At 46.9% G+C, this 25,340-nt stretch overlaps 1 protein-coding gene and 1 long non-coding RNA gene across 4 annotated transcripts in view; one reads left to right on the top strand and one right to left on the bottom strand.

The window, feature by feature from the left end:
• DENND1A (DENN domain containing 1A) overlaps nucleotides 1–25,340 on the bottom strand; it is a 537,858-nt gene that overhangs the window by 83,346 nt on the left and 429,172 nt on the right. The gene's annotated exons all lie outside the window — the stretch shown is intronic.
• On the top strand, nucleotides 14,482–20,948 carry LOC145545063 (uncharacterized). The gene is made up of 5 exons (XR_014081844.1): nucleotides 14,482–15,092; nucleotides 15,273–15,474; nucleotides 16,096–16,322; nucleotides 17,293–17,352; nucleotides 20,632–20,948. It is a non-coding gene; the product is annotated as an uncharacterized LOC145545063 (long non-coding RNA).

Here is a 25,340-nt window from a genome sequence, read left to right as displayed (position 1 = left end):
CTTTTACGTGGGTCTAGCCCGAAGTACATATGCCACAGTGACTCAAAAGAAACGAGTTTCCTTTCTGATGGACAGGGCATAAAGTGACAAAGTGAAGTGAGGACCGGGACCAGAGGTGCGGGCTGCTTTGGGCTCCCACCAGCACGGCGTCCCAGCCTAGCCTGCTGCCTGAGTGGCATGCACGGTGGGCTTGTCCAGGTGTGCAGAGGCTTATTTATAAAGCACCGCAGGGCTTCCCGCTGCCACACGTGCTTGCCGTCGCAGGTGTGGGGAAGGCCCGGCTAAAAATACTGCTAACGTGGGTTTAACGTCGCCCAGCAGAGGCTAATGATTGTTTTATGTAAATATTAATTATAAGAGTCGCCTAGATAGAGTGGCATGAACATTCCTGCACCTATATACGTAGGCGAAGAGCCTATGCCGGGAGACCACTTCTTACATACCTCCTCCAGGGAGTTACTTAATGACTGGAGAACTCTAAATACTTGGGCCAATTCCTGGTTAAAAGAGTTGGGAAGTGTTTCAATATGTGAGATACAGGGATTTTCCTATGCTAGAGATAGATGATCTTCACCAGACCAAATAGCCGATTCAGTTCTACTGGGCCCTTTACCATGAAAAACAATCACAGTGGTGTGGAGAACCCAGATTTGGTTCAGGGTCCAGCACGCTGGCCAGCCGATTGGGGGTGGGGGGTGGCAAGTATCTGCCCAGGAGCCTGGAGGTGAGGGTCACAGGTCTGTTCTGCTACTACTGCTTTACTACTTGTGTCCACTTGGGCATGCTCCACCTAGCTCTGAGTCTCAGTTTCCTCACTCATATGGGAAAAAAACTTTGGTTGATCATTTTGATAATGGTTCCTATATCTGGTACCGCAAGGAGACTCACCTAGGGAATGGTCTTTTAAATGCAGATTCCTAGGCTGTGGCTCAGACATTTACAAAGCTGCTCAGATGATTCTAATGCATTTGGGAACCTGGGTGGGGTTCCCACTACTACTACTACCTGGGTGGGGTTCCTACTACTACAAGAGCAGTAGACACTTACATGTGCTTGCCACATGTAAGCACAGATACCTTTCTGAGCGTTTTATGTGTATGCCCTCATTTGTTATTTTTTTTTCCTCATTTAATCCTTGTAATAGCCCTATGAGGTAGATACTATTGCTGTCCCCATTTTACAGGTGGGAAACGGAGGCATGGAAATGAGTTAACTTTTCTAGGTTCACACAGGCAGGCTCTGACACCCAGGTGGCCTGGCTCAGGTCTGTGCCAGACCTAGACTGTAAGCACCAAGGCGGCAGTGGCTCTGCTCCTCTTCTCTACCACTGTGTCCTCAGTGCTCAGGGGAGAACCATCTGAAGCAGGTGATGGACGCATTCATCAAATGTCCAAGTGCTTTTAGATAGCATATCTCACAACATCCCAAGGAAGATGGGATCATCACACCCTCCATTTTCAGACAAAGAAATCGAGGGCAGGACAGGGTGATAACCAACTTGAGGCCATTTCTGAGTGAGGGGTGGGACTGAGATTGGAAGCCAAGCTTGGCTTGCTCCTATATCTCCTGCTATGTAGCCAGGCAGCACACAATAGCAAATTCCTGCTCCACAAGATGGATGTAAGGAATAAATGGACGTAAGACTCCTTATACACTAAACTGCTTCCCAATCCTCCTGGTAGACTACTTCTGTTTCTCCCAAGTTGTTTACTTCAAAGACAAGGGCACTCAAAGAGTACCTTTTGCTATGACCCCACACTGTTTTTGGAAAAGAGAAGGTCCTCAGAGGGGTCTTTACACCTGGGCTCTTTCGCTGGGACGTGTGGACAATAACATTTCTATGTAAGGCTAAGACACTCACTGGTCAGGAGCCCCCAGACTCTGACTTTCTAGAACCTGGATTCACGATCTTCCAGCTACTGATCTCTATGTCCCAAGGGTGTTGTTGTTAAGTCTAAAAGACTTCTACTCTTTCATGAAACCCCATGGACTGTAGCCTGCCAATGTTCCCTGTCCATGGGCTTTCCCAGGCAAGAATACTGGAGTGGATTGCTATTTCCTTTTCCAGGTGATCTTTCTGACCCAGGGATCAAACCTGCATCTCCTGCATTGCAGGCTGATTCTTTACCACTGAGACCCTGGGGAAGCCCTGGTGTCCCAAGTCCTGGGAAGGGGGTGGGACTGCATCTGACCCAGCAGGACTTGGGAGGGACTCAGCCCAGATAACCAAAGCCACCCTCTCTCTGTAGAAATTCCTTGTGAAAGTCTCAACCTCCACTGTCACAGTTGAGTTATTAAGTCTTCCAAAGGCTTCTGGAGGCTGTCAAGGGGATGGGCACCCAGGGGATGGGCTGAAGTCTGTGCCAGGGCACCACGGTGGCTGTGACTTCAGTCATTCCCTAGTCCACAAAATAAGGACAGTTTGGTTCCTGGGAAATGCCAGGCCCCTTGCAACAGGGGCAGGCAGGTGTCTTCTCTTCCAGAATATCAAATCACCATGACTGTCCTTCTTTCCTTAATAATAATAATAGTAATAATAGCAGTAACCATTTACTGAGTGTCTGCTCTTCACAAACAGTATGCCAGTTAGCAGTTAACATGCTGACTTATTTAGGGGAAACTGTACTGATATCTGGGCTTCCCACGTGGTGTTAGTGGTAAAGAACCTGCCTGCCAATAAGAGAGACGTAAGAGACGCGGGCTCAGTCCCTGGGTTGGGAAGATTCCCAGGAGGAGGGCATGGCAACCCACTCCAGTATTCTTGCCTAGAGCATCCCATGGACAGAGGAGCCTGGCGGGCTACAGTCCATGGTGTCACAAAGAGCTGGACACAACTGAAGCCACTTAGAACATACTGGTATCTGCAACTTACTCTGAAAATGCATCAAAAATGGGTGCAGTGAGAGATGGAAAGATAACTGATACCGCAAACATAGTAAAATGTTAATGGTACAATCTAGATGGTAGGTATGTATGTAGACACTGTAAAATTCTTTCCATTTTTGTTGAAACATTTTAAACAAAATATTGGGGGGAAAACCCACAGGGGAACATGAAATATTAGACTTCATGGGGCAAGGGTGGTGGCAGGCAGGATGTGTTATTCTACAATCAACTAGTTTTGAGGAGGCACTGAATATGACATTGTGTTATCCGCTTTATTGCTGATCTAGTGATAGGGAAGTACTAAAAGTGAGTTATAAATGAAAGAAACAAACTATTTATTGCACATCTACTATGAGCCAGGCACTGGAATAGTAATGGCTAACCTGGTCAGTTTCTCTCCCTTCAGAGTGTAGGGAGATCACTGCCCCTACCCCTGCAACATATATGTGACGGGCACGTGACGGCATCTACCTTTTTTTTACAGATCTGGAAATAAATCTCTGAAAGGTCAAGCGACTCGCCCAAGACCGTATCACTGGTAGGTGGCGGGTGGGGGTTCCCACCTGTGCACGTCTTAAGTGTAAAGGCTGGGTTCCTTCTTCTGCCACCTGTCAAATGTCACTAACATCATCAAATCTCACTTGCTCTTGAGGAGAGGAACTACACAGAAAACTGAAATCCCAAGATCATTTCCAAATTTCATTCCAGTCATTCTTTTCAACCCTGTCCCTCATCAGACCGGTTCATAGATTACTAGCAACCAACTTAATCGTCTTCATTTGGGAAATCTTTCAGCTTTGAAGGTGGCTCCCCAATCATTACCTTATGTAATGCTCATGTGACCATGAAAGGTGACAATGGGATTTCATCTGCCCTGTGACAGGCTGTCTGCTGAGTCCTCCCTTCCCTCTGCCCCAGGGCTAGTGGGGGCTGGTAAGTAGGGCAGAAGGACAGGAGAAGCTGCCGAAAGAAAGCATGCGTTTGACAGAGTTTTGACTGGACATTTCCAGGCCTTTCACTGCCTATTGGGCTGTCTGCCCCTTCAGGACCCCAAAAGCCTTTTGCCAATAACCTCTCCAAAGGGACCAAAAGATTTTCCCTCTTGCTCTAGTGGTACACTGGGAGTGTCTCACTTCTTGCTTCCTTTAGAAGATAACTGCAGGGTAATTTGAAGTTCCAGCCAGGGGGACTATTAAAAGACCATTCCAAGAACCCCTGGAAAGAGCTTTTATTTAGTAATGATGAATGGGGAAAGCAAGTGTCACCTGAATTGTTTTACTAGCAACACATTCCCTGTGTCAGGACAGATAGAAAAAGAGAGCTGGTAATCTGAGGTACTTATGAACAACGTTGTTTTAAGAGAAACACAAGGTAACCGATTTCCTGCTGCAGGGGGACTTTACTTCTAAACATCCAATCCCCTGAGCCCTCCCTCTGACCCTGGGAGGCTGTGCTGGTTGGTTCTTGCCTACTGTCACCTCCCTGGGCCCTGCTTCCAGGCTCTCCGTGCCCTCTCCTGTTGACCACCACCGGGAGGGAATCTTCCTAACATGCCACTTCTACCATCTAGCCACATCACATCCACTGAAAGCACTGTCCTTCTTGCTGCCCCTGTGAGGGCTCTGAGGCTCCTCCCTGTTGGCATGTTAATGCCCCAAAGGCTCCTCCAGCCACACCTCCAACACTTACCCCTGCAGACCAGAAGTCTCGATCACTACAAACTGCCTGTATCTCCCCCGCACTGACCACACCGTTTCAGACCACCCCACTCTTCTCATTCCTCCCTTCCTCATCAGGCTAACTCCTACTCATCCTACAAGGCCAAACTCAGGTGTCATGGCTTGTAGGAGTCACCCTGTCCCCAGGGCCCCCCCTCTCTGGAACTTCTGTGGGCTTCCACGGCACCCCAAGCCAACCTCTATCACCCAGAGTTCTCTGCTTACCTGCACACAGCCTGGCACACAAGTGGTACTGAACACCTGTGTGTTGAATAAATGAATAAATGAATGAAAGAATGAATGAACTGTCTACAGTCCTGTATGGGGGTGAGTCCCAGGAAATGAAGCTGCTTTCTGAAAAGTAAAAGAATACCAAGATAGTTCGAAACAGACCCACACCATCTCAGAATGCTTCCTGGAGCAGACGGCTGCACAGCAAGGCTGCAATTATAGACACGCACACACACACGTGCACACATTGTTTAAAAAAATTCATAGAATGTACTTAACGCTGACTTTTTTTTTCTTATTGGAAACCTGTTTACAATCTTGTCCACTGTCAGTCTTAAATGTCACTTTTCAGAAAGATGGCTGCTGCCAGGAGAAATTTATTTTCAAATTGAATCACAGCATGTTCATGCAGAGAAGCGCCTCTTTTGAATCTCTAAATTGGAGGGAATTCAGGGAAGAGAACGCGAGGTGATTAGAATCTGCAAAGGCTGATTCAGGAGGAAAAATTATGAGGCTAAAATATGCATGGGTGAGCTAAACAGCCGCTATTAGTTGGTGGAGATGGTGAAGGCAGGATAACAACTACCTAGAAACCGACCAGAAAAGCGAGGATGCACAGGAAGAAGTGAAAGCAAGGCCAAGGGAGTGGGAGAATGAAATGGGGTGTGGGGAATCTAAGCAACAGGAAGAAAGCACACGTCTACTGACTGCCCATCTGTGCCAGGGACTGTGCAAAGCAGTCTTACTGGTTCAGCTTTTGCCCATCATTATTCCTGTTGTAAAAGTGAGGAGTCTGAGCTTCTGAGAGATGAAGAAACCCAAGTAAGGAAGTGGGGTGTGGGCGTCAGTGTCTACCAGCTACCCTGCCACCAGCTCATGACTAAAACAAGTTTGTAGCAGGCATCACTGACCCTGCTATTTGCCAGAGGAGGGTGATCAGGGAGGGCTTCCTGGAGGGGGAACACAGTAGCTGAAGCCGATTATGCTTCTTTGTTCCTGCACAGAAGAGAACTGTCAGCTTAGGAAACTGAGCTGGACCTCAGCAAAGCTTTCTGAGTGGATTCCCTCCCTGGGGTGTGTGAAGTACCTGTTCTTCGTGGCAGGTTCTGTGCTCCTGCTGAGCCAGTCAGCAGTCACGGTGCAGCTTGGCTCTTGTACCTTTAAGCCAAGTGAACTTGGGCCAGTCTGAGCCCAATTTCTTCCCCAAGAAAATGGAGCTGATGCTACCAGCCTCATGGGGATGTTGTGAGGATGAAAGAACTAGCACATGGTCGGAATCCAGTATGAACATTATTTTTCTTTAACACAAACATTACACATGCTGTTGATCGTTCCCTTGACCTGGCAACTGTGTACTCATCCATTAGGACCCAGCTCAAGAAACTATCCCTTTAAGAAGCTGTCCCAAATCTGCACAGTTCCCCCTACACCAACCCCAGCCCCACCCACCTCCCCACCCTTCTGAGAGTCCAGCCGAGACCTTGAGTCAGGACTGTGTTTTGTTCACCACTAAACCCCCAATCCCAGGGGCAGGGCCAGGCACATGGATGGTGCTCCACAGCCGCTGGTGAATGGATGGCTGCGGGGTTGCTTAGCCCCTCCTTATGCTGCTGATGACCCCCCAGGTGGCCTCCAGGAACTCAGCAAACTAGTTCAAAGTACAGCAAAGGCTGGGCCTTGCTTGCTGCTTCTGTGTGCAGACTTTCTATCTGGAAGGCCAGGGCTTAACAGCCCAGGTCCTGGGACTCTATGTCATCCCGATGCTTGAAAACTGGTGTTTGTTGGAGTCTCTCCTGGGCTCCACCTGTCGTGAAGGAAGTGTCCTGGGTTGACCAATGTGCCATTCTGATGGCTTCTGAGGGAGGGCGTGCTCTGGGTGGCTCAGGCTCCAGAGTGGGCTGGGTTGGGGATCTGGGCTCTGTTGTTCACTATCCACTTGTCTGTGGGAATGCTTTTAAGCTAACCAAGCCTCAGTTTGCTGTTTGTAAAATGGGGATAACATAACCTACCTCACAGTGCTGTCAGGGGAGCAGACAGATTTTATGCTTGACTCAGGGCCAGACATGTGGTGAAGACTCAGCGGCTGGTAGTTGTTATTACTATCCTATTCATTCTCTGTCTCCTGGGACTACATAGTAAACTGGTTATCTCCTAGTACTTGTGGTTATCCAATATAAGCTATTAAATATTACTTTATTCATTTAAAAACTTGTCTAAATCTGGTCATAGTGACTTGGTTCTGTGGAGTTGGTACCTCTGGTCTTTGGAAAGCCTGAGTGCCTATCCTAAAAGCTCTCTACAGTGCCCAAGGAGCCCATGCCAGGAAACTCTTTGTGTCCCCAGCCATCTAGTAAACCTCTATCTAGTGGGCTGCATGGTGAAGGGAGAGAGCTTGGTTTCTGTAGACAGAGGGACCTGGGTTTGAATCCCACCCTGACTCACAAGACCCTGGGCAACTTACAGCAAAATCGCTCAGGTGGAGGCAAAGGGCTGTGGTGAGGAACTGATGTTCGGATCCCAGTGTCCTCTGATCCACCGGGGCACGTGCAGAGGATTCCCCACTGAGGGTTCTTCCAGCCAGCCCTCTGATACTGTCCGTCCCCTGCCTTTAATCAGTGATTGTCCTAACTTCAGGGTGGCTATCTCTAGACTCACCAACATTGACTGACAACTTACTAATGTACTGGGTGCTTTCTAGGTCCTGGGGAAGGTGCAGTGGTCAGGAGGTCCGAAGTCTTCACCCTGCATTTGAGGGCCTCCTGCTCGGGCCCCTCCCTTCCCTTCTTGCCTCACTGACCCCCTGCCCCTGCTCCCTACTCTGCAACAGTACCAAGCGCCTTCGGGTCTGCGAATATACAGGGCGTGCTCTCACCACTGAGTCTTTGCCCAGGTTCCTTCTGCTTGGATGGTTCTTGCTTACATCATCCACCTGCCTGCCTGTGACTCCTGCCCGCTTCTGGTCTCATGCACGAGCTTCCTGCAGTGCACAGTGTGGTGCAAGAGGGAGACCCTGGGCAAGAGCAGGGAGTTCACTGGCCGTAATGGCTGGCAGCCTTGGTCCTGCTCAGCTCCATACTTTCTCACCTGTGTCACCTGGGGCAGGTGACACCACCGCTCTGCCCTCATTTCCTCTCCTGTAACACAGACACGGTAATGTCTGCCTCAGAATTTCATTTCAAGGATTACAGGAGACAATGGCAGTCGTGTGGAAAATGGCAGCTGTTGTAATTGTCTCCATAGTTTCCTGCCTGTTTCTCTAACTGGACTGGGAGCTCCCTGAGGGCAGGAGCCATGCCTCTTTCCTTTCTCGGGATGCCCCATGGGAGGCATGGAGCCTGCTGCAATTGGAATGAGCAAGTGACAAGTCTTGGGGAGGTGTGTCTTTTGAAATCAAAAGCCTCTTTGGTGTTGAAGGAGTTAAAAATCTGCTCGTGCTTATAAACAAGCCCCATTTCAGCTCAGCACGATCACTGGGTGTGAGTCACAGGCTTAGCAGGTGTGGGCAATAATTAAAGGCTTCGGCAATCTACCTGGGCAAGGTATTTTTGCCTCTTATTCCAAAGAGGAAAGTCTCTCTATGGAGAGCAGAGGAGCTCATTAATGAGACTAATTAGGTGTAAAGGGGGTAGAGGCTGGCATCAGCTGCAGCTTGGAGAAGCTAATCATTAAGCTCTGTAATCTCCTCCACGGAACACAAGAAGCTCAGGCTCAGGGGCTGCAAGCAGGCTCCCACACCTGAGTACCTGACCATGGGCTTTGGATAGGCTGCAAGGCCTTACCTCCTCCCCCTGCCATGCTCCACCAGGACACCCCTCTCTCTCTCTCACACACACAAACACACACACGCACCCATGTGGCGTCGGGTCACCTTCCAGCAAAGGATGCGGCTCATCCAAGAAGAGGCTTTTCTCTGTGTTTCCTCACCCCTGAGGAGAACGTGCTGGGAAGTTGTACCTTGGGTTTCACAAGCTTTCCTGGATACAAGGAATGGATCAAAGAATCTACTTCTTGGCCTCCACATGTGGAAGATGAAACTCCATGCCTAGAATTCCAGATTTTGTAGTCACCATTAACATTTACTTGGCACTGTATCCTCCTCCCTGACCTGTGAGCTCAGTGACCTGTGGACTGAGGGCTGGTATCCCAAGGTGTCATGGATACACTGACGCGTGGTGGGAAGGACAGGAGGGAGGGCAGTGAGGAGAGAACAGATGGCCGGATTGGGCCACTTTTCTCAACTCTGTGGCTTTGGTCAAATCACAACCCCAAGCTGTAATTCCCTCGTCTGTGAAAGGAGCATAAGAACACTGTGGGTGCAAGAGCATTTTCAAAAGTAGAAACCACTTATAGAAGTAGTTCACTTATAATTATCTTGCGTTTAAAATTTCAGTAAAAGAAGAAAGAGGCTGATCATTGAGAAAGTGGGAAAATAATTCCAATAATGTCTTCACTCAGGGCTTGAGCTTGCCAAGGGCAGACGTCCTTGACTAGGGCTGTGGAGACAGAGAAACGCGCACCTGGAAAGCGGGCTCTCAGATGCTGGAGCCCAAAAGCGTCTGCACCGTTACAGAGCTCTCATCGGCTTTGGCCCAGCTGCCTGCTGCCTGGCACGCTCTGCATCTCAGGGACGTGCCCTCAGAGACTCCTGGGAGGCAGGGAAGGAAGCAGCTCAGCTCCACATCTCCCCCATGCGACCCCCTCCACACAGCCCCCTCTGACCTTCTACACCCAGAGTCATGTCCAACAGGAGCCAACACACCCTGAGGGTCAGTTTGCTGGGGACACGCTCCTTGCCTTTATAGCCTCAGCTCTGCCCTGGGCACCAAGGTGAAGCCTTCCCTGATAACAGCTTCTTCCTTCCCCTTACCAATCTTCTGTAGTCCTTTCATCTTCCTGGCACCCTCCACCCCACCACTGACCACTTGTTCTCACGTTTGTCTTTTCCACCCCATTGCAAATGGGAAGTAAAAATCCTTCTTCTTAATGAAGCTGATCTTGCCAACCCCCATCCAACCACGGGGTGGGCATGTGACCTACGTCTGGCCAACTGAAGGCCTCATCCTCTGGTAACAATGATGGGTTCAGGGTGGCCCAGATGTAGCCAAACTGCGCCAAATGGTCCCTTCTGAGAGCTGATGAACAGACACCATGGGTGGAGACTCACTTTAAGCTCTAAAGACCCACACAGGCCTTATGCCTCTATTGCAAGAGAATAGATCTCTTGTCTCTAAAGCAAGAGAATGTTTGAAATAAAAACTAACAGGCAAGCCAAGCCAAGCCTAACAGTGATAAGTGAGAGATGAGACAACATCATTTGAGCTCCTGAATCCAGCCATGGCTGTAGCAAGGGAAGCCTTGGGGTTCTCAGCTATGTGAGCCAAGAAATTCTCCCTCATGCCTAAAGTTCTACCATCTATAACCAAGAGAGGCCAAGCCAGGGGTTTAACCAGGTCTAAGGCCGTTTTAGTCAACTTGCAGGATTTTTTCCTCCCCAATATTATCACCGCTACCATCCTAACTAGAACAGTCTCCATATTTATCCCCTCTCCTTGCCTTTTAATTATGAGCCAAGGTCACAGTTCTTGACCAGAGACAAGCAAAGACATTGCAGGACCCAAGGCTGCTCTCAGACCAATGCCTGTGGTCCCCAAATTGCTTTCCTGGATGTAGCTGTCCTGTAGACATTTTCTGACCCCACATGTTCCTTATAAAAACCATGTTTGTTTCTCTAAGTTTTCCTCTGAGATCCCTTAGAATGTTTTCTACCATTTCCTCGGTCTGAACAACAACAACAAAAATCATGAAAATATCAACATACTCCATGTCCTATAAAATCAACAGTTTAAAAATAATTAGAATTAAAAATGGGAGCAGGAGAGCCCAAGACCTGCTCCCAATAACAGTATGAAGCACTGTGAAAGGGGTGCTGATATGTCTGGAGCTCTGATGCTTCACGTACATATTACAATCCCCATCTCACAGATGAAGCAACTGAGACTCAAGAGAGGGTGAAGTAAGTTATTTTCCATCACAGAGCTTGGCAAGTGCCTACTCCTCTCTGTTTAAGGCCCAGCTTGAGTGCTGTCTTCCCTGTGATCTGAGCTGCCTTCCTGGCATCTCCAGCAGAGCCCCCCGGTTCTCTGTTGTGCTGTTACCAAGCAGGGTCTTCCTGATGGTTACAGGTGGGCCATCATAGCAGGCGAGATCTCAAGAGAGACTTTTTCATTCATCTCCACATCCTGTCCATCAGCACAGGGCCTGGCCCTGGCTACAGTAAATCTTTGTTGGAGTAAATAAGTGGCTGAGGGAGTCATGATTTGAACCCCGCCTGCTCAACTGTAAGCCAGGGAGAGCTTCCCCTCCCCCAGCTGCCTCTATGACTGCCTCTGGTTCTCCCTGGAGGGAGGCAGGCTGGGTAGAAGTGGTTATAAGACCAGAAGGAGCACGGACAATGGTAATAAATATGTAAAACACAGAGTTCATTACATCAAGCTAATTCCAAATGCAAAAGACACCATATCCTCTGAGACATACCCCAATGAAGGAGTCTAGTTTGCGGCTAGAAGAGTGGACCTGAATTGTTTGGTCTGACTTAAATGATTCTCTTCTTGATGGGCGAGGTATCCACAAGGCTCTCCATCCTCTACTAACTTTGTGGCCAAGGGATCATCCCCCACCCAGTCTCAGTTTTAGTCCTGTAAAAGATCCTTCTTTTGGTCCCTGAGAGATCTCACCACCTGATGGCTCTAAACTAGAGACTCTCTGGTCAGGAATCTCAAAATCTGAGAAGCAGAGGATATAGTTCTCTCTCTCTCTCTCTCTTTTTTTTTTTTTTTTGAGGATGTAGCTCTCTTAAAGAGACAGTGTTACAGCAAGATGCTAACATTACACAAAGTAAACTCTGTCCTCTGGGGGGGGGGAAATGCTCCACCAACCAGAAATAAAGTGAATATCTCTCATGCAGTGCACTTGAAAACAGGCACCTTCGTGTGGTGCCTGCCTTCATCTGTCAGCCCAAAGAAAGGGAGAAAGGGCCTGGCGAGCCACCCAGGAAAGACAGCTAATGCTTACAATTCAGGCAGGCAGGGGGTCTGCAAACGCTCCCCTCTAGCCTCCCACACTCGAAACATTTCCTGTAGTGAGGGCTTCAAAGGTAGAAAGGGGAAAAAAGATTTCCCCTCTGCCCTATGCCAGCCAAGAGAATATCTTTCTGTTCCCTCTGCCACACACACACACACACACACACACACACAGCTACAGGAGAGAACCAAAACTATACACCTTAGCAAGAAAGGAGGGGATAGTGTTTGAGACCATAGATGAAGGTCATGCCAAAAGCATGTGATCTGAAGTGAGAGGTTCAATTCCTATTTCTGAAACTTATGAGGACTAAAGGAGATTAGGAGAGGGTGTGGGAAGAGGCACTCCACGTGAGCTGTTACACAACAGTGGGCACACACATCTACAGATTCTGGCACTCACTAGATTGTATTGATGGGGTCTTCATTACCAACCATAGGAAAGACTGTTCTTTAGTAAAAACTAATAAGGAAAGTCTTGAAGGCACAGGACAAGGCCCCATTCCTCCTCACTGAAGGCCCCAAACTTCTTTTCTATTGCCTTTGCCTCAGTGGTAAGACTCCAAATAAAGTTCTCTCTCTGCCCATGGTACTGAAGGTCCCAGTTAAATGTTGCATGCTCTCTTTTAAAAGGCAAAAGTCAAGTTCAGCCCTATTAATCACTAATGCTTTACTGAAAACTAATACATTTGGTGTCTAAAAGCAGAAGAATAAGTCATACCAGATTTTGTGTTAAGGTAGCTTGGGGGTAGGGTTGGGGAGGGAGGGGGAAGTGACTACTATAGGTACAACACAGGCTAGTATTAGTGAGACACCTGGAAAAACTCAGTCTCCATGTGGGCAAAATGGAGAAACGTTGGCTGAACAACCATAGCTAAATGATGGGTTTGCAGTTGCTGTCAAAACTGTTGACCAAAGTGCTTTGTGTGCTTTCTACTTTGTTCTGATGCTAACCAACATCACCAATAGTGGCTCAGATAGAAGCACAGAAAATGCTGATCAAATCTGTAAAGGAGATGGTGACAGCAAGAATTAAAAAAAAAATTCTCAGGAGACAGGAACAATGGGCTGAAACTAACAAGCTGAGATGTATTTGGGCCAAATGTAAATTCCTACACTTAAGTTAAAAAAATCATTTTACAAGTACTAGTCAAGGCTGACCTGTTTTAAAAGCAATTTATATGGCAGGTATAAAAGTGATAGAATTTTACATTCAGTACATGTTCAGCAATGGTCAACAGTGTGATACGGTGCAAAAAAACGTAATGCAACCTGCTACATTCACAGAAGTAGAAAATCTAGAGCTGTACTCAAGTCCAATAAAGTCCAATAGAGATTTAATGCCAGTCACATATGCAATTTAAAATTCTCTAGTATCATGCTTAAAAAATAAAAAAAGAAACAGGGGAAATTAATTCTAATAATGTGTTATATTTTACCCAATAAACAGTAATTATAATTTCAACATGGAATCAATATGGAAAATTATTAGTGAGTTTTACATTCTTTTCCCATACTAAGTCTTAGAAATCTTGTTATATTTTGCCCTTTCAGCCCATCTCCATTTGGACTGCTGCTGCTGCTGCTGCTAAGTCACATTTGGACTAGCCACATTTCAAATGTCCTACAGTCACATCTAGCAAGTGGCTACTGTACTGGACATCACATGCCCTGAGTAAGAGTGGGGACAGGTCCTCCAAGTTTTATTCACATCAGACCACATGTGGATTTATTTAGGAAGGACAGTGGCAGACTAGAGCCCTCCAGAGACTAGCTGAAGAACTGGGATGTGAAGGCTGAGTGCAAAAGGACTTCTAGGACTGACAGTAAGATCGTAAGCAAGAGATACTAGTGTTATGTGGCTACAGAGCATAAAACTAGAACTAAAGGATGAAAACTGTGACAAGAAGATTTGGCTCTTTAACAATAGGTTTTCCTGACACCAGGAGGGTGTAAGCACAGGCCAACTAACCTACAGAAAAGGATGTACGTAGACAGGAAGATGGATGTCATCTAAGGTCCCTGTTGCTTCCAAGTTCTAAGTGTGACCACCAGGTAAAATGGCTGGCTGTCTAACTGACAATCAGAACATGTACTTCGAAAGACATTTTCTCCATCAAGCAGTCTTCTTGGGGAACAGGTTTATTCTGGCTGTCCCTCACGGGCTGCCTGTGTGGTTCTGGTTCAGACAAAGGCACTGTGGGGCCTGAATTTGCAAGGTGTCTACTGTCAAGAAGTTTACAAGTGAGGGTGTGCAGAGAACACTTCTTGCTAATGCTGTCAACTTGCTGGCTCCCAGGTGACTATGGTGAACAGAAGTGCCATTAGAAGGGTCTCTATGTGAATGTTCCTTCTGCCATCTCATGGGAAAAGGACACTTCTAGTTGCCCCACAGATTCCAAGGACTGAGAGGCCTCTGGCCCACAAGAGTTGCTGGGAAGCCCAGAGCTCTGTTTGAATGTGTCACAGACACCCCAATATCAACATGTCTCCAACTCAACTCTTTATCTCCTACCCCTACCCCACCCTGTTCCTCTGTGACCTCGGGTCTGGTGGAGTTCTCTGTTGACCCAGGAGGCCATCTCTGACCTGGGTACTGGCTCTCACAACCTGGTGAGAGGAGCACACGTAACTGATATAAAGCAGACTGGCTGGGACAGAGGGCTTCCCCGATGCCCTGGGAGGGGCAGAGTGGGATGACAGAGATGACTCCTACCTGGGGGAGTCTGGGAAGGCCTTTCAGAGAAGGGCCCCCTCCTCCCTTCCCCTGATGTTCATGAGGAACATGTGTCAGCTGTGTGCTGCACACTGACAGCTGTCAAGGACTCTGACGGGGTTTTGGTCCTTGGGGTGCCTGCAGCCTTCTGGGAGAGACAGGCACACGAATAACGGAGATAAAGGGCTTAAGGGAGAGGACACAAGCTTGCCTGGGAATAAAGGAGGTCTGAGAGAAGAAGGGCTGGATCCCACCCGGGCTGTCGTGAAGAAGCCATGCAGGGGAACAGAAGGCGGGATGCTCCTGCTGCGCCTTGAACCTGGTCAGGTGGAGCCTGGAGGGTGTTGCAGGCAAAGAGAGAGCATGAGCCGAAGCATGAGCAGAGCAGCCCGGGGCCAGGGGCCCCCAGGCGAGGCCCTTCAGCCCTCCACGAGGGGCTGGAGAATGGAGGAGAATGTGAAGGTGAGTGAAAGGAGGCAATCACTGGCCAGATCGTGAAGGTCTTAGACGCTAAGACAAGGAGTTGAGACACTGTCCTCTAAGACTTGGGGGGCACAGGAAGGTTTGAAGATAAGATCTGCCAGGAGTAAGTGTACATTTTTTAATACAAGAATTTTTTTTTTGTCCCTGCCTTCATTTTAGTAAAAATGAAGCATCATGGAGCTGGCAAATCATCTCTGCATCCCAAAGACAGTGCGACATGTGATAATGACTGTGAAGCGAGGCTGAGCCTGTTAGCAAGAATGACCAGGGAGTGAGAGGCAGGAGTGGTGCATTACCCTCCACCATCATCTCTTTGTTTGAGCATCATTAGGAAAGGAGCCATTAGGAAAACGCCAGCCAGGTAATGGGAGGGAAACAGGTCTTGGCAGGGCTGTGTTACCCATAGAGAAATTAGCAAATAAAATTCAGAGAAGGCAGGGGCCTCTGTGCTTGCCCATGGAGTTTCTCGGGGAGTAACAGCACACAGGCAGTACCTGAGAAACTTTTGATGAGGCCACAGACTTGCCCAGCGTCCTGCAGCAGGCTTCAGGTGGGCAGAAGCAGCCTTTGCAGGTGGGACCCTGATCCCCAGGCCCCTCGCAAGGGCTGCCCTTCACCCCCACACCCCTCTCCCAGTCACTGGGTGATGCACCAGGGATGGTGTGAGGACCCAGGAAGCCCGCACTCCCTGAACTGATGGCATCAGAGCCTTGAGGGAGGCAGGGAAGGGCTGTCATCCATATTCCACAACTGTGGGCAGTAGGGGAGGGAGGGACTCGGGTTACTCATGCATCTGTTCCCAGGCACTCTGCTTAGCCCCATGTTCCTCTTGTCGAAGTGATCACTCGGAATACAGAGAGTGTAAAAAACGGTGAGGTGACTCACTGGTCTGAGCGTTGGAACTGCCATTATGGCAAAGAGGGGTGACCCAGAAGGTGGCGTCATCACAGTAATAACTCTCCCCCCTTCCTAATTCTCTTAGGTTTCAGATATCCCTTCGCCTGAGATTTCATGGAGTGCCTGTTACAAGCCAGGAGCATGAGAAGAGTCTCTATGCTGTACAGTCCAGTCTGGTGCTTCTAACAGGAATCCCTAAAGGAATTCGGCTGGGGCCGGAGATCTGATTTCCAGGGGTCAAAGTTAGGCACCCTGCCTTAGAGGTACCTGAGAAGCACTGCTGGGTGATGAGGAACTGCTGAAGGGTTACAGGTGGGAGAAGGATAGGGTGTGGAAAACGGCTTGAGAGGGGAGAGTGGAGGCTGGGGGATGGGAGGATGACTGCTTGCACCACCATCACTCCATAAACAGCTTCTGGTTCTCTCTCCTGGTGGCAGTTTAAAAGAGAAGGAGACATCCTGGGGGTGGTGAGGAGCTGGGATAATCTGTCTCTAAACATGTTCTGCAAAGGTTTCTAGGGAAATTGCCTCCAATAGAGGTGCTACCTCCCGGGAAACAGGGGATCTGGGCAGGCAGCCAGGGGCTCTTCACCTCTCCTTGTGGGGTGGCAGAGCGCATTTGAGTGGGCCAGGCCTGAGGGTCTCTCAGTTGACAGCTGCTTCAATGCCAGGAATTTTCATGTCACCTTGTACTGTGGGAAGAGGTGCCAAAGATGAGGCTGGATCCCCTAGAGCTTCCTACTTAGCCAGTAATACCAGCTTTTTTTTACTGCTGCTGCGAAGCTGAAGCTGAGTGGTGGACGTGGGGCCTGGAGCTGGCCTCCTATGAGTGTGGCTCCTAGTTGTGATGCTCCCTGGAAGCCGGGGGAGCCTGGAGAGACAATCACAGCTAAGAATTAGTCCTCAACAGGTCATCAAGCCAGATCCTCTCTACGAAGGACACACAGTTTGACAACCCCATTTCCTCGCCTCTGAACAGCTGCCCTGTCTCTAGAAACTCCACTTCACCTCCTAACTTGTTAGCAAACTTCTACTTATCTTTTAAGATCCATCTCATATGTTACCTTCTCTTCTGAGAAGTCTTCAGACTTTCTTTTTTATTTTTTTTTAAATACTTCTATACTTCCATCTATCCCAACCCATCACTGTTTCATTCACACACACACACATATATATATATATATTTATTTATTTATTTATTTATTTGTAATGTCTAACTACTTCATACTACTTGAGCTTGAGCACAAGGGGCTGTATCTTATTCATCTTTTTATCACCAACAGGCAGCAGTGCTGGGCACACAGTGGGAGTCAGCTGATTGCTTCTCAAATGGATGGTCTTAGGTAAGCTGGGCATTGTGGGAGCTGGAAATAGCCCTCGGAGGATACACTTTCATGAATACTCTGCAGCTCCTCCCTCCATGGGCAGACATTCGAATGGCCCATGTGGCCAAGTCACAACTTCAAAGACAAAGCCCCTTTTTCTTCTCAAAAAAATTATTTAATAAACCATGGGTGTTCCAAGTTGCCACTTTCTCCACTATGAAAAACATCTTGAGGTGGGGGAAGCTGGGGAGGAGGCAAAGGAGAGGGACAAAATATCAGATGTACATGGTCAGAGATCATGACACTTACATACCCCTAAGAACCCCTGACCAGTAATAAGCAAGTGATGTCCCAACAGAAAGACAAGAGGTTAGACTTGGATTCTTTCTAAGCGAAGCCAGAGTCCTGCTATCAGAGGTCTCTCCAGTTCCTGTTCATTTCTTACCTTCTAATTTCCCCCTCTGAGCCATCTTCTTGGCCCATGACAAGTATGGAGAGTAACTCTCCAAGAGTTTTTAAGCACTGTCTTTCTATTGTTTTAATGGCCCCACTAAGGGCACCATTGTTCCTTAGCGGTATACACGCTTCATTCTAGTAATTAGCTGTCAGAGAGGACCCGACAGCAGCCTAATGTTGTCCGCTCAAATCATATTAATGAAATGCAATCCACTCAAATGTCCTGGATGCATATCTGTAATTGCATTAAGCAGAGAGACTGGGGACATCAGGATCAAACTTCAGTCTCTGAACAGAGCGTTACGATCAAGCACATTAATCCATTATTTCTTCAGAATCTGACAGCCAATTAATATACCAGGCCTTCATACACCAGGCAAAGGATTGATGTCCCTGTCATGGTTTTGTTTTTTAAAAAAATCATTAAAATGACTGTTTGTACTCAGGGATGTCAAAGTAAATGCTGGGTGTAATGTTTCTAATCAAAATCAATTGTTCAAAGGTGGAAAGGTAAGAAACAAACTTTAGAGAAGCACTGTCATCTCTCCCAAAAAAAGAAATTTTAAAGATCTGAAAGCTTCACTGCTTTCCCTGGTGTTTTAAACAAAAAAGTAGCTAAAATTAAGTACTAGTCAGAGTTCAAAAAGCTCAGCTTCATCAAGTGATTTTGAACAAGACACATTCAGCATGGGTTCTTTTGATTTTTAACACAAGCAGGTCTTCATTATAAGGATTTCACTAGTATTCACAGCTTAAGCACAAAAGTACACAGTGCGAGATGGCCCAGTCCTGAGTTTTCCCGCTTTAGTCCACAAAACACATTTTGTTAATTACCAAAGCTGCCTTACACAAATTAGAACTTCTGCCGGACTGGGAAGGCAAAAATGAGAATAAATACCTCTTCAAATCTGCAGAATTGCACAAATGTCCTATGAATCAGACCCACTTGGAAGAGTGTGCAGGTCAGCGGTACATTCAGGACTGTGATAAAATTTAATTAGAAGCTGCTATTAGGACACCATTATTGATATGCTGGAGCATGTGGAGGTAAAACTGCAGCCGTGTATTGTCTGTGCCCTTGGTGAGAACTACCTTGGTGGGGCTGGCTGCATTGTGCTGAAATCAAACTCATTTTTGGGTGGAGGACCATAATGTGCCTCCCCCATCACTCCCCTGCCTCCTCTGGTATGTTCCAGCCACACAGCAATGCACCCTTCCATGATGGGTCCCTCGACAAATATTCCTTGATCCTTGAGTGACACCTTCAACACGGAGTCCCAACATCCCTTTCCTGAGACAGAGTTGGTAAGCTTTCTGTGTGGCTCCACAACCCCCATGCTTCCCTCTAGCACAGTACCCACCAACACTGCGATGGAAGTGCTGTGTTGTAACAGCACTCCCAGGCTGACTTCCTTCACCTGAGCATGTGCATGGCTACCTCACGTAGGACCCAGCAGGCACAGTGACTCAAGAAAAGCTTGCTGAATCCAACAGAGCCTGAATATCTTTATGGCTCTTGATGTGAACTGCCACGCTGCTTCCATACTCTCTCAGCAGCATAGGAGAGTGCTTTGTGGGGCTTATTCCAGTTGTAGAAATGCAGTGTGCCGATGCTGTCTTCCATGGCTCACCGTTACAAATACTGGCTGTTTCTAGTTTTATTTCCATATACCCATCTCCCTTCCACCGAAAACAACAAAAACCAAACCAAAACAAAAAAAACAACAATTCCACTTCTCAAGTTAAGTCCCACCCAAGCCTTGGGAAATGGGACATTGATTTTATATGCAATACCACAAAAGTAGCAGTTGCCTCATCAACCCGGACCTCGTGCTGAGAGAGGGAGAGGTTGTAATTACTGTGCAAGGAGGCTTCAGTGGACACGGAGATGTACAGGGCATGAAATATGACGTGTGCAATTTTAGGGTTCATGTCAGAAAGACACTTTTAATAGAAGAATTTAGATCCTGACAACTAAGAGATGGATTAAACATGCAAAGCTTTGAGTGCAATAACTGCTTGAAGTTCCTATTATAAAAAAGAGTTGTGTACAACACAGGAGGGTGGGGAAGGAGAACACACCATTGACAGTGTGCCTACTATGTGACTTGCACAGGCTCACTTTACATGCATCTCTCATTCAGTCTCTACCACTATCCTTGTAAGGCAGGAATGATTACTCCTGTCTTACTAAGGAGGCTCAGGGAACACGTGTTAGTTGCTCAGTCATGTCCAACTTTTTGTGACTCCATGGACTGTAGCACGCCAGGCTCCTCTGTTCATAGAACTGTCCAGGCAAGAATACTGAAATGGGCTGCCATGTCCTTCTTCAAGGGATTTTCCCAACCCAGGGATCAAACCTGGGTCTTCCACACTGCAGGCAGATTCTTTACCATCTGAGCCACCAGTAACTTGTTTAAGACCATCAGTGGGCTAGCCAGTAGCAAAGCTGGAGTTTGAGTTCAGGTTTCCCTTGTTCTCCTTCATTTTGTCCATCCTTTCTCTCCATGCCGTGTCTTACCAAAGGTCAACAATTTTTCTTTTGTGAAAAGAGTTTTAACTGCCATTAAAGCAAAGACATTATTCAAAATATCCAGGAGCTTGGACACGGAAAGGTACTCAGTAAAGATGTGAGCAGAAGGTATAATGAAGTGGGCCAGGGCTTTGTGGCCCAACAGGCTGGTGTTTAACTTCTGGCTCAGTCATTTACTAGATGTGTGGTCTTAGGCAAATCACTTACCCATTTCCAATACTTGGTTTCCTCATCTGAATTATGGGGATAAAACCACAAACCATAAGAGGATCCTCTAATTTTATCTAACCATTTTCTCCTGTTTACAGGTTGATGGATGGTGGCAATTCATCCCTCAAGCCTCAGCTCAGTCACCTCCTCAGCCAAGTGCCTCAGGGTACTTCTTGTCCACAGTAAACACCTCTGACTCCTCTACTCATCTCTGACTACCAGGCCAAGCAGGATGTGGGTCCTCCCCTCTCTGCACCCTCAGAGTCCAGCACAGAGCAAGCATCCTCCATTCACACCTGGGCAAACAAAAGTCCTACACTTATTCCAGGCAGTCTGCCTACAAGGCAGGGGAAAGTTTAATCAAAAAACAGAAAACCTGGGAAACCAAAATTGAAAAAGACACATGTACTCCAAAGTTCACTGCAGCATTATTTACGATAGCTAGGACATGGAAGCAACTTAGATATCCACTGATAGATGAATGGATAAAGAAGCTGTGGTACATATACACAATAGAATATTACTCAGCCATAAAAAGGAAAGCATTTGAGTCAGTTCTAATGAAGTGAATGAACCTAGAGCCTATTATACAGAGTGAAGTAAGTCAGAAAGAGAAAAACAAATATAGTATATTAATGCACACATATGGAATCTAGAAACACACTGATGAACATATTTGCAGAGCAGCAGTGGAGACACAGACATAGAGAACAGACTTATGGACACAGGGGCGGGGGGAGGAAGGAGAGGGTGGGATGTATGAAAGAGTAACCTGGAAAGAGATACATCACCATATGTAAATTAGACAGCCAATGGGAATTTGCTGTGTGACTCATGGAACTCAAACTCAAACTGGGGCTGTGTAACGACTTAGAAGGTGGGGTAGAAAAGTCTACAAGCAATAAACGCTGGAGAGGGTGTGGAGAAAAGGGAACCTTCTTACATTGTTGGTGGGAATGCAAACTAGTACAGCCACTATGGAGAACAGTGTGGAGATTCCTTAAAAAACTGGAAATAGAACTGCCATATGACCCAGCAATCCCACTACTGGGCATATACACCGAGGAAACCAGAAATGAAAGAGACACGTGTACCCCAATGTTCATCGCAGCACTGTTTATAATAGCCAGGAAGCAACCTAGATGACCACCAGCAGATGAATGGATAAGAAAGCTGTGGTACATATACACAATGGAATATTACTCAGCCATTAAAAAGAATACATTTGAATCAGTTCTAATGAGGTGGATGAAACTGGAGGCTATTATACAGAGTGAAGTAAGCCAGAAAAAAACATACCAATACAGTATACTAACGCATATATATGGAATTTAGAAAGATGGTAACAATAACCTTATATGCGAGACAGCAAAAGAGACACAGATGTATAGAACAGTCTTTTGTACTCTGTGGGAGAGGGCAAGGGTGGGATGATTTGGGAGAATGGCATTGAAACATGTATATTATCAAATGTGAAATGAATCGCCAGTCCAGGTTCGATGCATGGGACAGGGTGCTCAGGGCTGGTGCACTGGGATGACACAGAGGGATGGGATGGGGAGGGAGGTGGGAGGGGGTTCAGGATGGGGAACACATGTACACCCGTGGTGGATTCATGTCAATGTATGGCAAAACCACTACAATATTTAAAGTAATTAGCTTCCACTTAAAATAAATAAATTTATATTAAAAAAAAAGAAGGGAGGGAGGTTCAGGAGGGAGGGAATATAGGTATACCTGTGGCTGAATTCATTTTGATATATGGCAGAAACTAATAAAACACTGTAGAGCAATTATCTTTCAATTAAAAATAAATAAATTTAATTATAAAAAAAGCAGAAAGTCTAAACATTTATTTTTTCTCCCTAGGTTTCATCATCTGTATGATTTTAAATGACGCAGATCACCTGAATACACCATGGTGTCTGAATGAACAAACATTTGTAAATGACACTCAGAAACGATGGATGTGGAAGGCCTCTGCAGGTCTCCATGTCTCATGATTTCAGTTATGTCAGGTTGGCAGATAGGGTGGGATTAGATTTTCTTAAAAGCAAATCAAAGCACCAAGAGCACCAATTTCAAGCTCTCCATGAATCCTGCTATTGTTCTTAAGTGGATCATCAACATTCAAGCCAAGAAAGAAAAATAAACTCAGACATGTTTTCCCTTCAGAGTCTGGCAGACTCCTATATACCCTTTAAAACCCACTACAGTCACACTTCCTGTGGAGCCTGCCCTAACTCCTCTTCTGGGTTCCCTGAACAGGCTTTGGTAACTGCGCTTAACACACTGTGCTGAGAGTTCTCCACACGTCTCTCCCATATGTAAGGGCAAAGGCAGGGTTCAGCTCATGCTCAACTCTCCAGTTCTGAGCTCAGTAGCAGGACTAGAATAAGGGCTGGATAACACATGCTAAATTAAAGGAAAAACATCTTCACTCAAATCTGGGTTTTTCATTTTCAACAGCAAGGCCAGGATCTAACCATTAGGCTCAACTCAGGTCAGAGCCAGAGTATTGTTACACCAAAAATAAAGCCCACAAAATTTCTAATAGGTCTATAGAGAAATACTTCTGAGCAATTTTTTGAACAACTTCCTTAGAATTCTTAACAGGGAGTAGTGAGCAGACTGACTGAAGTTCATTTCCTGACATTGCAACATCTAGCTGTGACCCTGGCTATTAAGCAAAGTCTTAGTTTGCTCATTGACTAAGCAGGGACAACACCATTACCTTGAGTTAAATAATGTGTGTAAGGTGACTTGCACGGTGCCTGGCAGAGAGATAGTCAATGCTCTTAAATGGAGGCTTTCTGGGGCAGGCAGTACAGTTCAGTGTGAAGAAAATGGACTTAGGAGCCAGTCAAACGGGTTTGAGGCCTATCAGCCATGTGACTTTGGGACAGTCAACCACTCTCTCTATGCTTCTTTTTCCTTACTCATCAAAGTGGAACAATCCCAATACCTGTCAGATGGTTTCAAGGACTGGCACATAGTAGGCCCCAATAAATGGCTTCAGGGAACCAGGAAAATCTTTAGCATCAGTCTTCATCTTCTGCCTTCAACCTTCTAATCCCCAGCCCATCCTGTATCATCACCAACTCTATCTGTGGGCCCTGGCAAAGCTGCAGGCAGATGACTTTGACTATCGGAATCTGGCTGGTCTCCTGTTTGAAGGACTCCTGGAAGGCCCAAATGCGTGGAGAAGATGTGGATTGTATTCAGAGGGGGTTCTTCTTTTTTCTTTAATTTGGCCATGCCACATGGCAGGTGGGATCTTAGTTCCCTAGCCAGGGATTGAACTTGTGGCTCCTGCATTGGAAGCACAGAGTCTTAACCACTGGGCTGTCAGGGAAGTCCCAGAGGGGGGCTCTCCTTAAAATGCACCTTGAACACTTTTCAGATACTGGTGATGCTCCCCTTCATACTCCCCCAGCTCCAGTCCCTTCTCCAGACCAGACTAATCTTTCTAAAATGCTGACCAAATCTTATGTTTCTACTGACTGCAGCTCTCTAGAGGAACTCCCCACCTCAAGCTCTAGGTCCTAAAGTTGGCTCCACAGCATCAAAAGGACTTCTGCCTCAGAAGGGTCTGATGGTTAAAGAAATTTGAGAAACACTGGGTTAAACCAAGTTCAGTATGAGTAATTGCCAAGCATGTGTTGAGTCTTTATCGTACACGGTGTACTTCCAAGAAGTGAATCGAGTCAACTGTATTCCCAGTGTCTCTTGGCCACCGAATCCTCTTTATTGGAAGAACATCCATTACCAGTTTGAAAAACACTGGGCATATTCCTTACAATGGAACTAAGAGTCTGAGACTTTTCACAAGCCTTTCTTTCCAGTTTTGTCCCTCCCTCTGGCCCTTCCTCAGCCTATCACCATGTTTCAATAGCACAGAACTTGTGGCTTTGCTCCAGTATGTTGCACCCTCCCTTCCTGCCTTCTCCATTTGGTGAAACTGTGCTTGCCTTTCAAGGTCCAGCCCAAATGTCCCTTCTTCTGTGACACCTGCCCCTGGTCCCATCTCATTTATCCTCCACCTCTCCCATAGAGTATGCTATAAGGATCCATTTTAACAAAGGGATGACCTCTCTGCTGCTTTTCACATATACCACAGCCCCCATCACAGGAGATATGCCCCTACAGAGCAGGGGCATGAATGATCTACCTTTGTACACCTGGCACCAGGCCTGAACAGGTTAAGTGCTCAATTATGCTAAGTAAATGCTTACCATTCAGTAAGAAAGAGCCATTTCATGCAAAGTAACAGGATTTTTTTTTAATGTGGTCTAAATGCCTTGGGTTTTATAGACTTAAAGACTTTTTATTTCTCAGAACATAAATCCTTAGCATCTGACTATAAATTCTTAGTGGATTTAAAAGCATCATGTACTTTCTGCTCTACTGAATACAGAATCTGAGAAAAGCAGGGCCAACAGGCCTTCAGAGATCTGCTGACCCTGCTCGTCATTTTAAAGATGAAGAAACCAGAGCCCAGAGAAGAGAGGGGCTCTCCCAAGGGCAGCTGTCCTGATGCCCAGGCCAGCCCTCCTTCCCTGAAGCACTGTGGGCTATACAGGCAATCCTCAGGAGTACGGACATGACTGATCACCGTCTTGAGAACCAATTGCCTCCTCATGTCTAGCTAGGCTGAAGAGAACTTCTCTGCATTGACACCAAAAGGTGCTGCCTGGTAATTATGGACTCAACAGTCATGAGCTGTGGCACATACAGAAAGGCTACAAAAAAGCAGTGACAGCGTGACACAAGAAAAGCCACTCCTACCCCCACCCTGCACCTCTGA

The sequence above is a fragment of the Giraffa tippelskirchi genome, chromosome 4, assembly GCF_054371585.1.
Source record: "Giraffa tippelskirchi isolate mGirTip1 chromosome 4, T2T-mGirTip1v1.2.pri, whole genome shotgun sequence".
NCBI classification, from domain to species: domain Eukaryota; kingdom Metazoa; phylum Chordata; class Mammalia; order Artiodactyla; family Giraffidae; genus Giraffa; species Giraffa tippelskirchi.
Note: the sequence above shows the minus strand (reverse complement) of the source record. Positions and strands in the feature narration are given on the sequence as shown.